Genomic DNA, 15271 nt, shown 5'->3' with positions numbered 1-15271 from the left:
GGTAAGTTTTATGTTCCACTTGTGTCTATGCAACACATATTTTAAAAGAGGATATATTTATTACTTTTTTACTTAAAAAATAAAAACAATATAAGTTTTAATTTGAGTGAGAAAAGAGAGCTAGAGATTGGGAGTGAGAATTAGAGATTGAGAAAAACTTGCTAAAGTGAAAGACATAAACAAAAAATGTCAGATCCTAGTCTGAGTTGGGAGGGAGGGAAGCTTGCAATTTCCAGTAATGGCAAACCAGTAACTCAGTGTTGCCCCTTTGGTGGCTTGGGAAGCCTCTGGAAGAAGTGTTTCTATGGAAGGTGGTGGGTGATTAGATGCCAATTTTCTCCCACCTTCTAACTTGACCCCTGATAATCTGGAAAGAGTTTAAGCAGACTTGGAGGTTCTAGTCTAACATCTATATGCATGTGTACATTTTCTGACTAAGCGCTTACACCTAGCAAATCTTCAGTGTTTCTCAATATGGTCCAATGACTACGTGCATCAGAATTGCTTGGGGTGCTTCTTATGGCTGCAGATTCCCGCCTCCCTAATCTTCTGAATCTAGAAAAGTCTTGTGGTCTGAATGTCTGTGTTCGCTTTACAATTCACGTTGAAATCCTAACCTCTATTGTGGTATGATAGGAAGTGGGGTCTGCGGGAGGTGATTAGGTCATGAGGGCAGAGATCTCCTGAATGGAATTAGTGCCCTTATAAAAGAAAGCTCCGTGCGAGGTTAAAGAGAGAACACGATCGTCTAGGGAGCAAGCCCTTTCCTGACACTGAATCTGCCGGTGTCTTGATCTTGGACTTTCCAGACTCCAGAATTGTGAGGAAACGTTGTTACTTAAGCGACTCAGTCTGTGGTATTTTATTATAGCAGGCTGAACAGACTAAGAACAAAAAGTAACCCTAAAAGTCTGCACTTCAATACGACTCTTATAAGACTTTTAGACTTGAGCTTGATCTACGTCAAGATCATCATGATTATTGAGCTCCCTGTCTTCAGCCACCACCATCCCTCCGGGTTCTTTGATTTCCTACCTCAAAGATAACATAACTGTAAGGCACATCAAAATCAATTATATCCTACAATCAAATAAAAAACTTCTGGCTAATATCATATTTACAAAAAAATATATCAGTGCATTACAACTAGCAAAGACTTTGACAAGAGAGGAAAACTGAAAGAAAGGAAGAGTGGCAGGCAATCTCTTGAACTCTGCATTAAGAACAGAGACAGGACATTGCACTGTAGCTGCTCTAGGACTCTGAGGATGAGAAGGTAAGCCTACATCTCACTAAGCTTCTCAAGATTCTCATTTATGTGAGCATTTAACAAACATATTAATCTAAAATTCTTTGCCCTTTAACCAGAAAACTGAAACCTAGGAACTTTTCTTCGTAAGTAATAAGCTACTTCAGTTGAAAGATATACTTTTCCAGGAATTGCTTGGAGGATGATAGTTTAGTCTAATAACAGAGATCAAAGATATTTATTTACCTTCTAATTAATAAAAATTTACAAATATTTTGGCTTACGGTGCCAAATTTTGCTGAATTTGTACTGCTAAGAGTTTATCTGGGCTAAGAGTAAGGAGAGTTCTGATTCATTCTTTCATATTGCAACTCAACAAATATTTATTAAGCACTGACTATGCGCAAGGCATTGAGGAGAGTTAACAAAATAGAGACACTGCCTGGTTCCTTGGAGACTTTAAAGTCTTTGGGGGGTAATAGAGTAAACAAGTGTATGGGAAAGTGGAGGAATAAGATAATAAGGAAACACTCTAATAATAGTACAGATGCACCCTCACCCAGATTTAGACAAGATGAGTAAGTGGGAATAGCATGGGCAGAGACCGAAGCAAGAGAGAGAGAGCACATTCAAATAACTATAAGGAAGTTAGTGTGCTTGACCTTCAGATCCCAAGAGTAGGTTTTGAGAGTTTTGAGCTGATGGTCCAAGATAGGTGGAAGCAAGATTATGAGGGCTCTTATAGACTATGTTAAGACATTTCTTTTTACTCCTAAGAGCAATAGGAAGCCACTGAAGCATTTAAATGAATGAAGTCAACATGCTTTTGCTTGTGATATATAGAGGTTGCTCACTGATAAGATCAAAGCAGGAGCTTGAGTGAGTAGTACAGGTTTTAGATAAGGGCAGGGCCTGGAGCTGAAGACAAGGCAGGCGTGTGCAATGTGGATACAGGAAGTCCCCAGTCTGAACATTCTTAGTTGGGGAGTCATTTCATAGGAACTGATTGCATGGTCTAATGTTCAATGTATGGGTGTATGAGGTTAGTCAGGTGATTTCTGCAAATTACTTTCACTCTACCCATCTGTGAGTATAGGGAATGCAGCAAAGTGTAATATTTCCTCATGGTTTAGGTGTTTATTGTGATCTTAGCTATAAAATTATGCTCTCTCCTGTGTCAACCAGCGGCGTGCAATAATGTCAGTTTCAGGACTAAGAAAACATTCACCCATTTTCCCAACCAACAGGGTAGAACTTGTAAAGTTCTAAGTTCCCGTGGAACACACTTATGAAGATCCAATAAGTATGTGAGTGATTACCAAGATTTTACGTTATGAATTTTATATTCATGCCTCAAAGGTAAAATAAACCTTTTTAAAGTACAGGTTTATCTTGCTCTATACAACAGATTTACTCCCAGAAAATTGTGTATAAATTGTTTAAAGTGTATTTTGAGAAAGTTTGGGGAGCATCCCTACTGAAGAGAAATTTAATGATTACTTGTAAAGGTCAAATCTTGTTATTGTATTGTATATATTTTCTCAGGTGAGACACATCTAGACTGGATTGCTTTCACTTCTAGCCACATGAGAGGAATGTCCCCAGAGTCATCACCTGGTAAGTCCCCGAGTCTCTCAAGAGACGGCACAACACCAGGGCAAACATTATAGTAAGCGATGTGCTCCATAGATGTCCTTTGGTTGGAACCCTAGTTTCAATGGACTGGACCCTTAGGGAAGCTGTCTGAGGATGGCGGTATGACTGAACTGCCAATCACAATGCCCTTCTCCCTGGCTCCCTTCCAGCAATTGGTCTAGGGGTAGTCATGTGATAGAGTTCTGGCAATGATGCATAAGCAGAAGTGGCCAGATGGGACTTCTGGGGAAGCTTGCTTGATTTAGCTGACACACCCTTTGGAGTTTTGCTCCTTTGCACTTCTCTTTCCTGCCTTGTCACTGACTGGATGCCTGGTGGCACCCATCTTATAGCCATGAGAGAGAAAGCCAGAGGGACAGAAAGATGAAATGAGCTTGGTTTCCAGATGGCATCACTGGGCTGCTTCATCAACTCTAGATTGCATGCTCTGGACTTTTGTTGAATGAAACAAGGAAATCTCCATACTTAATTAAGTTTCTATTTATTAATTTTTCTGTTAGTTCGCAACATACTCTTAATGAATATTCTGAATTTCTATTCAAACTTCTCTGAATACAACGTACCAAGTTCTTTGCTACTGAAATATATGGCATGCTGCAGCAATTTAATAATGTGGGTGACAACAAGCAAGCCATTACCTCTAAAATGTAAATGTTTATATAGTGACATTTGTAGAGGCTCCTTCTATAAAAGATGCTAGGCTACCTGATCTATTGTGTTGTTACCAAAAAACAGCAGGAAAACAAAACCCCAAAACTCTCTACATCCTGCCTAGGCATTTTGGCCACAATTACTCTCACTTAGTTAAGCTTGATTGGTCAAGTATTAAAAATGACTGAGCCCTGAATGCTAAAGCAGGAGCAACACACTGGCCCAAGGGAATAACTGTCCAGAAAAACAAAAGGATAAAATGCTTTGTGGACAATTTTGGGCAAATTAAAGTTACACAATATTAAGCACTGCACAAACCGGACAAAAGCATCAGCCACCTGGAACTGGATAGTTCTCTTTAAGCAAACATGTGGGCTAAAGTTCACAACAGCTATACTTATTCAAAGGTGCAACCTGTCTGGCAGGCTCCAGGATTTTCAGGCTAGTTTATATGCACACAAATATAAATCCTTGCAGGATATCAAAGAGAGCAAAGTTACATTTGTGCACGAGTGTGTATTTATATTGGCACTTAAATGCATATAAACATCGGTAAGTACATATTTCTATTCAAGGGGTAGTTGGTGAGTTTAAAGATCGCTAGAGACTTCTCACTCCCACTCGTATATAGAAGTTCTGGCTGCACTGTTTTTTACTTTCTTCGTATATAAATAATCTTCTATAGTTGAGGAAGTCTCCTGAGCAATAATTTTATATTATGTGTAGGGGCTACATCTTGGACATTGAACTGAAAATGATGAAACACATAAAATATCTGCCACAATGATTTTCAAATTCCTGTAAGCCATCTGGAGCTATGCCCAGTGATTTGAATTTGCACAGAGAAAAACTGAGTTCCAGAGAGGTGAGGCCAAGTGCTCACCGAAAGAACAAGAAGAGTCATCAGGGCTGCTTAAATCTAGTTGTGTGGATTATTTAATTTGAACTGTTCAAATTGTTTATTAAAGTGTTTAGAATTGGCCACAGGACTTCCAAATCCCCAGTTCATTTTATGACATAGAGGCAAACTTTTCTCCAGGAAATTAAATGGTCTTCTATAAACAGGAGGAGTATTGATAGAAGTATCAGCAACAAATCCAAGTTACTGCAGTGTATGTGAATTCAAAGATAAGCTCAAAGGCTCCAGCTGATTTGTTTACTTAAACATATTGGTTGAATACGTATACTCATAAAAATTACCTGGGGAGTCTGTTTAAAAACACCCAGAAATTCTGATTTTCTAGGTCCTGTTGGGGAGGGGAGGGCCTAAGAACATGAGTGTTGACAATGGCTAAATGATTCTGACACAGGAAGGCCTGCGGGTCCCACTTTGAAAAACACTGGTCTATGCTGTTCTAGATGCCAGAGACACATATCTCAGACTGCTCAGTCTAGTGAGAGAGACAAGGAAACAATTTTACAATGCCTTCCAAACATTCAGAGGGATGTGAAGAGGAGAGAAGAAGGCATAAAAAAGGAGGGCAGAAGTGAAACTAAACTCTTGCAGAACAAACCAGTTTCAAAGAGCAGAACAGCTAAAGAACAGGAGAAAAAGTGCTCGGGCAGGAAGCCCGGTGGGGACAAGCATTCAGTGGGGCATGTTGGAAACTGAACAAGGAGTTTGGACCAACCAGGGCACCAGAGGAGTAGGGAATGGGGTTGGAGGGTTAGGAGGTAGCATCCTGAATGACTTTTCTACCTACATGCGACTAGTTTGAACTTTTGATCCTGAAGGCACAGGGGGCCACTGAGGGTTGAAGCAGGAGGGGCAGAGTTAGATAAAATTTTTAGAAAGCCCTCCCAGCCATGGTCACATGGAGGACACCTGGGGGAATGTAAGCTGATGGGCAGAGATGCCAGGTAACTGCAATTCTCGTCATGAGAAGAAGCCAGGACTGGTGAAGATGGATAGGCGAACGCCATTTGGAAGATGGTAACCCATCAGAGTAATCATTCCCTACGTGAATTGAAATGAATTCAGCAGAGAAGGTAGAACAGACAGGTCTTAGCAACTAATTTAATGTGGGGAGAAAGGCAAAAGGGAGAGTAGGTGGTGGTTCTCAGGTTTCTGGTTTGTCTGACCTGGTAGCTGGTGTTAGCTTTGTGGGTGGGGAGTAAAGAAGTGGTGTTCTAGTATTTACTAATAGTTAATAAGAATGTGTGACTTACTGGTAGAGATTGAAAGAGACACATAGGGGCTTCCCTGGTGGTGCAGTGGTTGAGAATCCACCTGTCAGTGCAGGGGACACGGGTTCGAGCCCTGGTCCGGGAAGATCCCACATGCCATGGAGCAACTGAGCCTGTGCTCCACAACTACTGAGCCTGAGCTCTGGAGCCCACGAGCCACAACTACTGAGCCCACATGCCACAACTACTGAGCCTGCGCTCTAGAGCCCACGAGCCACAACTACTGAAGCCTGTGTGCCTAAAGCCTGTGCTCTGCAACAAGAGAAGCCACCACAGTGAGAGGCCCGAGCACCACAACGAAGAACAGCCCCTGCTCCCGCAACTAGAGAAAGCCCTTGCAGCAACATAGGTGAAGCAACAAAGACCCAACGCAGCCAACAATAAATAAATAAATAATTTTTTTAGAAAAAGAAAGAAAGAAACGCATAGGGCATGGGACTTAGAAATGTTGGGCTGGGCTGGTATCCAAAGATATCTATTTGGAAGTCATCCACATTTGCATGGTGATGGCTGAAGTCACGAACCTGGATGAGGTCATCCAGGGGGAATATTCTGAGGATCAGGGTAGAACCTAACTGGGAGGGAGGTATCACCATTTAAGGGGGAGGTGAAAAACAAGCAGGAAAGATATAAGAAGAGACAACCAAAAGGTAAAGGTAAGAGGAAAACCAAGGAGCGTCATGGAAAAAAGGTCAAAGCAAAGAGAGGGTCGAGTGTCACCAAGCAATCAAGTCAGATAAGTGCTGATAAAGAGTGTTCCATTGTGACCTGAAGTGGCCTTTGGGCTGCCTCCTCTGTACATGATTCATTCATTTCTTCAAATATTTACTGAGGCCCCCTGGGTGCCAGGTGCTGTACAGATAAACCTCAAACTTCAAGGACAGCCTCATCCTACTTTGAAAGCATAGCAAAAGCATTTCCATTTCCTTACAAATGTTACACTCTTTTAGATGTGAACAGGAATTGAATTTGTATGCAAAGCACTGGGCGATATCGCACTTAGGCAAACAGCGAAAGGAGGTGGGGTGAGATGCTTTAGGAAAATGGGGCTTAAAGGATCACAGGAGTCTGAGATGAGAGTGGGGACAGGAAGAAAAGGTGTGGCAGCATCACCTCCTCATCCTCTGACCTTTTATTTTGTTTAAACCTTGACTTAACTCCAATGTCTGCCTGGAGAGCAAAGTCCTATGCTGAAGAGAAGCAGTTATTTCCCAATATACTCTTTTGGTATTGAAAGAAGAAAATTAAGATAAGAAAGAGTTAAACTCACCAAATTAAACTAAAATGTTTCTGAGGTCTGACTACACTTTTGAAACCTCCTCTTATAGTTATTTAGCATAGTTACTTTCTTTCTTTTTCTTTTTTTTTTAATAGAGCAAGTCTTCTAGGGTTTTTTTTCTTATTACTCAAAAAAGCTTTTTTTTTGTTTAAGCTTTCTGACTGCGCTTGTACCTTTCACACTTTGACCAGGATTTTCTGCTCCTCATTAAGGAAAGTGAGCTTGATCCTGTCACAGACCCATTTAGCACACATGGACCCACCACAGGCCCTGCTGACATGTTTTTTCACTTTAGGTAACCTCCTAAGAACTTTAGGTCTCACAGCATGAACTTCTCAGCACACATCACATACAGATTTTGGTGCTTTTCCCAACCTTCTTGGTATAAAAGCAAGTAGTTCTACTACCAGGGGTTCAAGACAGCCTATTTTTGTTAGAGGCTGTATTGCATGATAGCCTACAATGGTGTGTCAAACTCAGGACCATGTTGAACGCCTCTAAACAGCATTCCTGGAAGGGCTTCCATTTCTTAGAATTACTCTTAAAATTTAACGTCTAAACCTCCAAAACAAGTTATTAAGAAGCTTGTTTTTATACTTTTAGAAACTTAGAACTGATACTATCCATACTTTAGCAGAGTAAAGCCTATGATTATTTCAGTTATCCATTCACTTGTTCAAGAAATACTGACTGAGTTCTTGCTAAAGATTCTAAGTGTCAAAAAAGATGAAGGCCTTGAGCTCATGAAGCCTACATTCCAGAGGCAGACAGAAACTAACTGGAGGCTCTATAGCGTATCTACAGTCATAGTGATATGTTTTCAGGTGCAAAATTAAAGCACAGCAAGTGGGCCAGGAGTGACAGGACTCCATCAGCTATGGTGGGCAGGTTAGACCTCTTATGTATTGAATAGAAATATATGAAAATAAAATATTTGAAACAATTAGAATATATTCGACTGCACAATTGATATCTGGTTCTGATCCCCACAATATATTCCTTCCTTCAGGACTCCATCGCTGAGATCTACCAATTGTGAAACCCCATTTTAAGCACAGTGGGGAACAGAAGCATTACACCCCTTCCTGTCCTCAGAGTCTACTAACTAGTAGTGACTATCACACATGAAAGAACATGGTCAGTCATAATAAAGCCTTAAAAAGAATTGTGCTAAGAATTGTGCTGATGGAGGGATTACAAGGCTGTAAGAGAACATGACTTCTGGTAGGACTTAACATCATGGAAGGATAGGGAACAGGGGAGTCTAGGAATGTGACATTCCAGAATGAAGGAACAGTGTGAAACATGGGCTAGACCATGTTTATCCAGAGAGTGAGGATTATTCCAGTTTGGTAAATGTGTTCGACATTTGAAAGTGATGATGAAACCAAGCAGGACCCCATGGGGCCCTCCTGGGCACAAAAGCCTTTCCAGGTCCCCCATTTCTTATTTGCAGGATAAAGACTTCAGCCTCCTAGACCTTCCCTAAGTTCCAAAGGGCAGAGCAAATGGCTACCAGTCAGGGAAATACCGAATGCAGAAACAAAGGAGGAACAGTCAAGAAACTACAGTGCAACAATTAAAGCAGGATACTGGTTCTACCTCAAGGGATATACATAACAATACCTTTGAGTTCTTCTGCAAGAACTAAGGCCTCGCCTCAGGTGGAAGGCAGTAATTTCAGGCCGAGCATAAGACTCCTAGACCACCCCCGTTACCTCGCCATCAGCCAATTATTAGAAAGTCACATACCCCGCATCCCTCCCCTCAAATTTTGCCTATAAAAACTCTTCTCCCCAAAACATCAGGGAATTCAGATTTTTTGAGCACAAGCCACCTGTTCTCCTTGCTTGGCCCTGCAATAAACCTTTCTCTTTTCCAAACTGCAATGTTTGGGTTCGTTTGGCCTTACCGTGCATCAGGCACACAAACCTGTGTTCGGTAACAGTGATGTGGGAAATAAGGCAGTAGAGGAAGTCTGGGGGCAGAACTGAGCAGGGCCTTGAATTCCAGGCTAAACATGTAAGGTCTTCCCTTTTTTTTTTGTACTCATGAATAGACCAGGAAAATAGAACCCAGGACACTCCTTTATTATGTGGATATACAACTGGGTGAAAATGAGATAATCACCTTAAGGCTTTCAAGGAAGTCACTGAGAATAATCTGAGGATACCAAACGAATGAGATGTTTGAACTTAACCAGAGTCCAGGTTACTTAGGATTCTTCAGGCACTGTGCTAAAAACTTGATGCAGATCTCTCCTTCAATATTCACACCAGATACACTAGGTGTGTGTGCCACCCCTACCGACAGGTGAGGAAGCTCAGCAAGGTGAAACAACTAACTTGCCCAAGGTTGCATGACTAGTAAGCAGTGGTGTTCTGGGATCAAATTGGCCTCACTCCAAAGCCAAGGTCAACATCATGGAGGCCAAAAATTGTAACCGAATTAGCAAATCTGAGGAGTCAGAAACACATGTAATGAAGCTCAATATAAGCACAGTTTAGGGTAGCAGGGTAGTAGCCCAGGGAAAAAGGGAAGGCACTAAAAATTAAAAATTTAAAAATGGATAAACTCAGTGGCAGATAAAGGCTTTATTGGAAAAGAAGCCAAGCAGTGGAGGGGCCACAGTAGAGCACTCTCTTCTCTTCCTGCCCCTTCCCTTCCTCTCCCTCCTCTTCTTGTAATTCACCTCAGTCAAGGTCACCTGGAAGAACCCTAAAGTAATCCTCCTATCCTCAGCACAGGTCTGATCCCCACCAGGCACCAGAGACAATTTAATGTTTCGAGAAGATCCTCAAAGATGAGCAAAAGGTCAACATATTAGATCTGTTTAGAATTATCAAAGGAACCAGGAAGAGAGAAAGCTGACCATAATTTGGAGTGAGGTTTTCAAAGAATTAACCTCTACCTTCATTAATACCACAAGAAGAACTTCAAGTAGATGTAACTCAGTAAGCCTAGTTGAAAAATGGATTTTTCTTCTAAACTTGAATACGGGGCTAGGATATTAATCAATATATATTGATTAATGATAATATGTATGATTAAATCTGGGTTCATATGAAAGATATTTATAGTGGGTTTCTTTTTTTAAGTATAATTGCCACTTTATTGTCTTTCCAGGGAACAGTATTTCTTTAGTCTTTAAGGACTTAGCTCCTTACATGGGCTTTGGTGGAGGTCGTGGGGCAGCACCAGCAGGTCTAAATCGGGGTGGGGGTGTTTGGTCCTTCGGGGCTTCCCGAGAACGATTCCTGGCTACCTTGCTGTGAATGGCACAACTGACGCAATAATGCAGTTTCACGTACAGCTTGGGAAGCACATAGGCATTGAAAACACTCGCTTCGAACTGTCCCTGATGGCTGTGGCCTCTACAATGTTACGAATGACAAACTTCTTAATGGTCTTATCCTTGGGCACGCATCGGGCACAGTTGGTACAGTGAATAGGCTGCACGTGGCTGCGGCCCTTTTTGGCACGACCATTATACCTTCTTTTCTTGGTCATCTTGGAAGAGGAGGCGAAAGAGGCTATAGTGAGTTTCTTAAAGCAGTGATCGCGGAGACTGCACATTCACAGACTGAGATGTACCCATTCAGAAAATTTAGCTCAACATATTGTCTCATAGGATTCTAGATATTTGAAATTCTAAGTGTTATTTTGGTCTCAATGTTCTATATAAGTATCTCAAATTCCCATTTCACTTTTTGACAGGTCATGAATGCCCTCAGATGTTTCCTCTGGAGCTAGGAATCCTGCGTTAGGAATAGACACATAACTATAATACCTTGAGTTTCATATTTAAGTTCCATCGACTGCAAAGTTAAAGGCTGTGCTGATAGTTCTGGGTAGAATTCCCACAACAATAGGTTTGTCTTTAATAAAATGTTTGCTTTATACTGAATGCCTTATTGAAGACATTAGGAATGTGCAAGTGAAATAGGAGGAAGGAAGCCAGGCACAACCTTTAAAAGAATGACATAGCCACTGAGGATACGACATAAACTGGTTAGAACCGATTATGTTCAAGATTCAACTTCCCGTAGACCTTGAGCCTCACTATACACTCATAATACATTAGCATGCTAAATGACACACCCACAGGCACCATGACAGCTCCAAGCTTGACCATAAAAGGTCAAAAAATTGGCAGTGGCCCAATTCCTGGAAATCTCCACCTCTTCCCTAAAATTGTTGGAATAATCCTCTCACTCATTAGCCTGTCAAATTACCCAGCCCATATTTCGAGGCCTCTCACCTTCTGAGATGGCCTACACTCTGTGGAATGTTTTTCTCCCAGGGCCATTCTGGAATGTGTCTCTCTCTAAATAAATACTTCTTACCTATCACTTTGTCTCTCACTGAGTTCTTTCCACAAGGAGACATAAAGAACCTAAGCTTCATTAAGTCTTGAGATCAGGTGTGTGATCTCAATGAAAAGACGGTGGGTTCATGGCCCAATGTGAGTTTTGGCTGGGTTCAAGTCCCAATCTGAGTTATGTGGTTTCATAAGTAGTAATAAGGAAAGTTTGTCCTGCCATAAACAAAGCTAGGACTGATTATGTATGCCATTGACTGACAGATACACACACTCACCTAAATTAAGAGCAATCAGCACTTCCTCAAACTGAATGAAAGACTGGAGATGCAGTCTTACCCATCAGTTTGCAGCTTGGCATGCGGGATCTTAGTTCCCCGACCTTGGACACCAGGGAGACCAGGGATCAAACCTGTGACCCTTGCAGTGGAAGCACAGAGTATTAAACACTGGACCACCAGGGAGGTCCTGTGAATATTTTCTTATTTACCCAGAGTAACTAATTCTGCAGGATCTGCCAGCTACCTCTAATTACACCAGCTTCACCCAATAACCACACCAAACTCTACTCTCTGAATAGCATTCTTTTATCCTCTGACTAGCTGACTAAAGGTCAACTGTACTTTTCTGAGTTTCATATCACCTTTGTGTTTCAGTTTCTCAAATGTTAGTTCATTTGTAAAACTGCTGTTTGAGGCTAAATTAACAAAATTAGCAGCTAAATAACAACCACACCCTGTCTACCTATACCCTAATAGAGAGCACAGAGATAAGCTGGGAGGGAATGGTAAAGAAAAGTGGGAAGGGAGAAGAAACAGGTCTGAAAAGAACACCTTATCAGAGAAACATCCAGTCTTCTGGGATTGTCATTTAAAGAGCTGTGGAACTCACATAAATGCAGAATTACGCCCTTTCTTCCTTCTTGGCTGGAAGACCAAGGGCTCCACAGGTAATAAGCACACAGGTCAAAGTTTGGCAGGGAAAATAGTACCTTTGGAAATTTTATGGTGTGGCATTATATATAGGTCAAGAAATATAATAAAACTAATTTCTTTTTTTCCTTAGAAGACTGGAAATCAAGAGAACTTTTGGGTTAATATAAGTAAATTTTAGTTCCTTCCAGCACTAGAATTCAGTGATTCCTTGACTCTGAGCCTGGATTAAATCTACCTTGGTTGAGTATAAACCTGGATTACTGGCTGGTTGCTTTTACTGATTTTGCACTTTATGGCCACTTCCTCTTAAGAAGTTCACCCTTGTGACTAATTTCTTTGGGGGGAAGTTGGAAAGCAGAGGGCCAAGTCAACCCGAAATGGAGCAAACAAACTCACCTTCTACTAACTTGGTGAGGAGGACATTTTCACTATTGTTACTGAACCAAACGCGGGTCCACTTGCTTGTGTGCAGTAAACACAATGTACTGGCACTGGGTTGTCGTGAAGGAAAGTGCAGCGTTTACTGTACGGTGCCAGACGAGGAGTCCAGGGCAGCCAGCACTCGAAAAGCCCGAGCTCCCCATGGGTTTCAGCAAAGCACTTTTAAAGACAAGGTGAGGGAGGAGCGTCCCAGGGTAAGCGATCAGCTGCTCATGCACAGTTCTCTGATTGGTTGATGGTGAGGTAACAGGGCGGTGTCACAAGGGTTAACAACATCAATCCTTAGGCGCCAGTAGGTTTGGGGGCTACGTGCTCACGTTCATCAAGTAGTTAATTCCTTTCACTTGGTGGTGGTTTAGGCGCCAGTAGGTTTGGGGGCTATGTGCTCACGGTCATCAAGTAGTTAATTCCTTTCACTTGGTGGTAGTTTTAGCATCTGTAAAACAACTCAGGAAGTGTGTATCAGATACTATTATCTAGGTACTTCAGAGAGAAGCCAAAGCAGAGGGTATCGGGGTGGGATCTGTACCAGGAAGGCCCCATAGGGTCCTGCTCAGTTACACTATGAAGAATTAGCATCTTCCAAGGCTTTAGAAGATATTTTGACGTTACTGGAGATCTTCTTATATCCATGTCAGTTAAGCATATGCTTCTACTAAGTCTATCTACATTTAAAAGGCAAAAGCTGATAGTCACTATTAATAGATTTCTCTTATTTATTAATAGGATCTATTTTTAACCATATAATAATAATAATAGTAGTGACACCATACATTTATTTGGCACTTTGCAATTCACAAAACACTTTTACTAACATTACATAGATTCCTGGGCAACCCACTCTGAGACAATAACAAATTTGTGGAAACAACTGTTGGCAATGGGTTCACAGATGCCTGGAATTCCCAGGCAGCCAGCTGCATGTGTTCCCCATTTCATTAATTTCAAAATAACAAGACCATGTAGATTCATTTATATATTATGGCAGGTTTTAACTGTATGTCATGTATCATCTACCTTGTTCCTATGAGACAAAACGATTGCCTTTTACAGGTAAGAAAATGGAGGCACTTCAAGGCTCTTAAGAAAAGAAGTTACTAATAAATGACTAAAAAATAGCAGACCTATGATTAGAGTGAGTCCAATTCTTTCCTCCACCCCACAGCTTCTGCCAAGTCATTATAGAAATGCACGGAGAGATTCTTATCCCTTGTTGCTTGGGTTTCTCAAGAGTGGTAACCCATTTTAGTGTGGTAACCCATTTTAGTAACACAGCATGCTCTGTAATTTACTACTGACAAAGTTACTACTAGAAATTTATTAGTAACTTTCAACTTGGTAAAACGTGACTAATAAAAAACAATCAAAGAGCAGCCTTCTCTTTCTTTACAGCCACATGGTTGCAAAGCAAGCTAGTTATATGTTTGTGGATTTGTGTCAATGATTTATACAGCTCATTAATTCCACAAATACTTATTGGACACCTATTATCTGCCAGCCCCTATGTGAAGTGCTGGGTGCACAGTACTGAAAAAGATGGGCACCTCCATGATCCTCACAGAGCTTGTTCTGTTGAATTGGGGAGAGAAAGATGCTAATCCACAGATAAACAAAAATAACCCACTATGGTGTGAATTGAAAGAAAACAAAAGAACACTGGGAGAGACAATGGGGGTGGGAAGCTCTTCTAGATGGAGAATGAGAATATCTCAGTAGAGCTGGCACATCAATTGGGATCACAAAAATGAGGAAGAGCTGGCCTTTGAGAAGAATGGAAGGACGTTCCAGGGAGAAGGAAATGCATACTGGAAAGTCTGAAAATTGGAGTTTAGTTCATGTAAGCGGCTGAGAAACGGTCATTGCGTGGGTAGGACCAGGCAGGGTGGGGGAAGGTTTGAGATAAGGATGGAGTCCTACACTGCTCTTCAGTCCTTTACACGGCCTCCAGGCACCTGATCCCAACCAGCTGCCTTCAATCAACTACACTTAAACAACTGCCTTGTAATCCAGAAACTATCACAGATTAAGCAGTTAAAGCTAAAAACAGAATAATATCAATAGATTACCTAAACCAAGGATGCAAGTTTCCATCTTTTTTTTTTTTTTCTTTTTTTTTGTGGTACGCGGGCCTCTCACTGTTGTGGCCTCTCCCGTTGCGGAGCACAGGCTCAGCGGCCATGGCTCACGGGCCCAGCCGCTCCGCGGCATGTGGGATCTTCCCAGACCGGGGCACGAACCCGTGTCCCCTGCATCGGCAGGCGGACTCTCAACCACTGCGCCACCAGGGAGGCCCTGTTTCCATCTTTTTAATGAAGGTTTGCATCAAGTTAAATCATTAATTATAGATACTGATATAGATATGTGGATGGATAGGTACAGATACATATCTCTAGTATTCTAGAAAAAAGCATTATCTCTCAAGGTGAGAGGGTAGGGAAACCTTAACTTGTAAATTGTAAGGAAGAAAAGTGAGATTATGGGACTTCTTTTTGTGTGTATTTTTTAAATTAAGAAAATAAACAACAAAATGAAAAAACCTTTTTGTTTTTATG

At 41.4% G+C, this 15271-nt stretch overlaps 1 protein-coding gene and 2 pseudogenes across 3 annotated transcripts in view; all 3 read right to left on the bottom strand.

The window, feature by feature from the left end:
* The window catches only part of ELOVL6 (ELOVL fatty acid elongase 6), a 141482-nt gene that overhangs the window by 80725 nt on the left and 45486 nt on the right, over positions 1–15271 (bottom strand). The gene's annotated exons all lie outside the window — the stretch shown is intronic.
* On the bottom strand, positions 190–7531 carry LOC309798668 (large ribosomal subunit protein eL34-like; annotated as a pseudogene). Its single transcript has 2 exons — positions 7185–7531; positions 190–367 (listed from the first exon to the last, which is right to left on the bottom strand). The product of its transcript is annotated as a large ribosomal subunit protein eL34-like (transcript).
* On the bottom strand, positions 10068–15002 carry LOC309796637 (small ribosomal subunit protein eS26-like; annotated as a pseudogene). Its single transcript has one exon. The product of its transcript is annotated as a small ribosomal subunit protein eS26-like (transcript).

This window comes from Mesoplodon mirus, assembly GCF_964341445.2.
Source record: "Mesoplodon mirus genome assembly, chromosome: 2".
NCBI lineage: Eukaryota > Metazoa > Chordata > Mammalia > Artiodactyla > Ziphiidae > Mesoplodon > Mesoplodon mirus.
The sequence above is the reverse complement of the archived record's forward strand: the minus strand, read 5'-3'. Positions and strand labels throughout refer to the sequence as shown.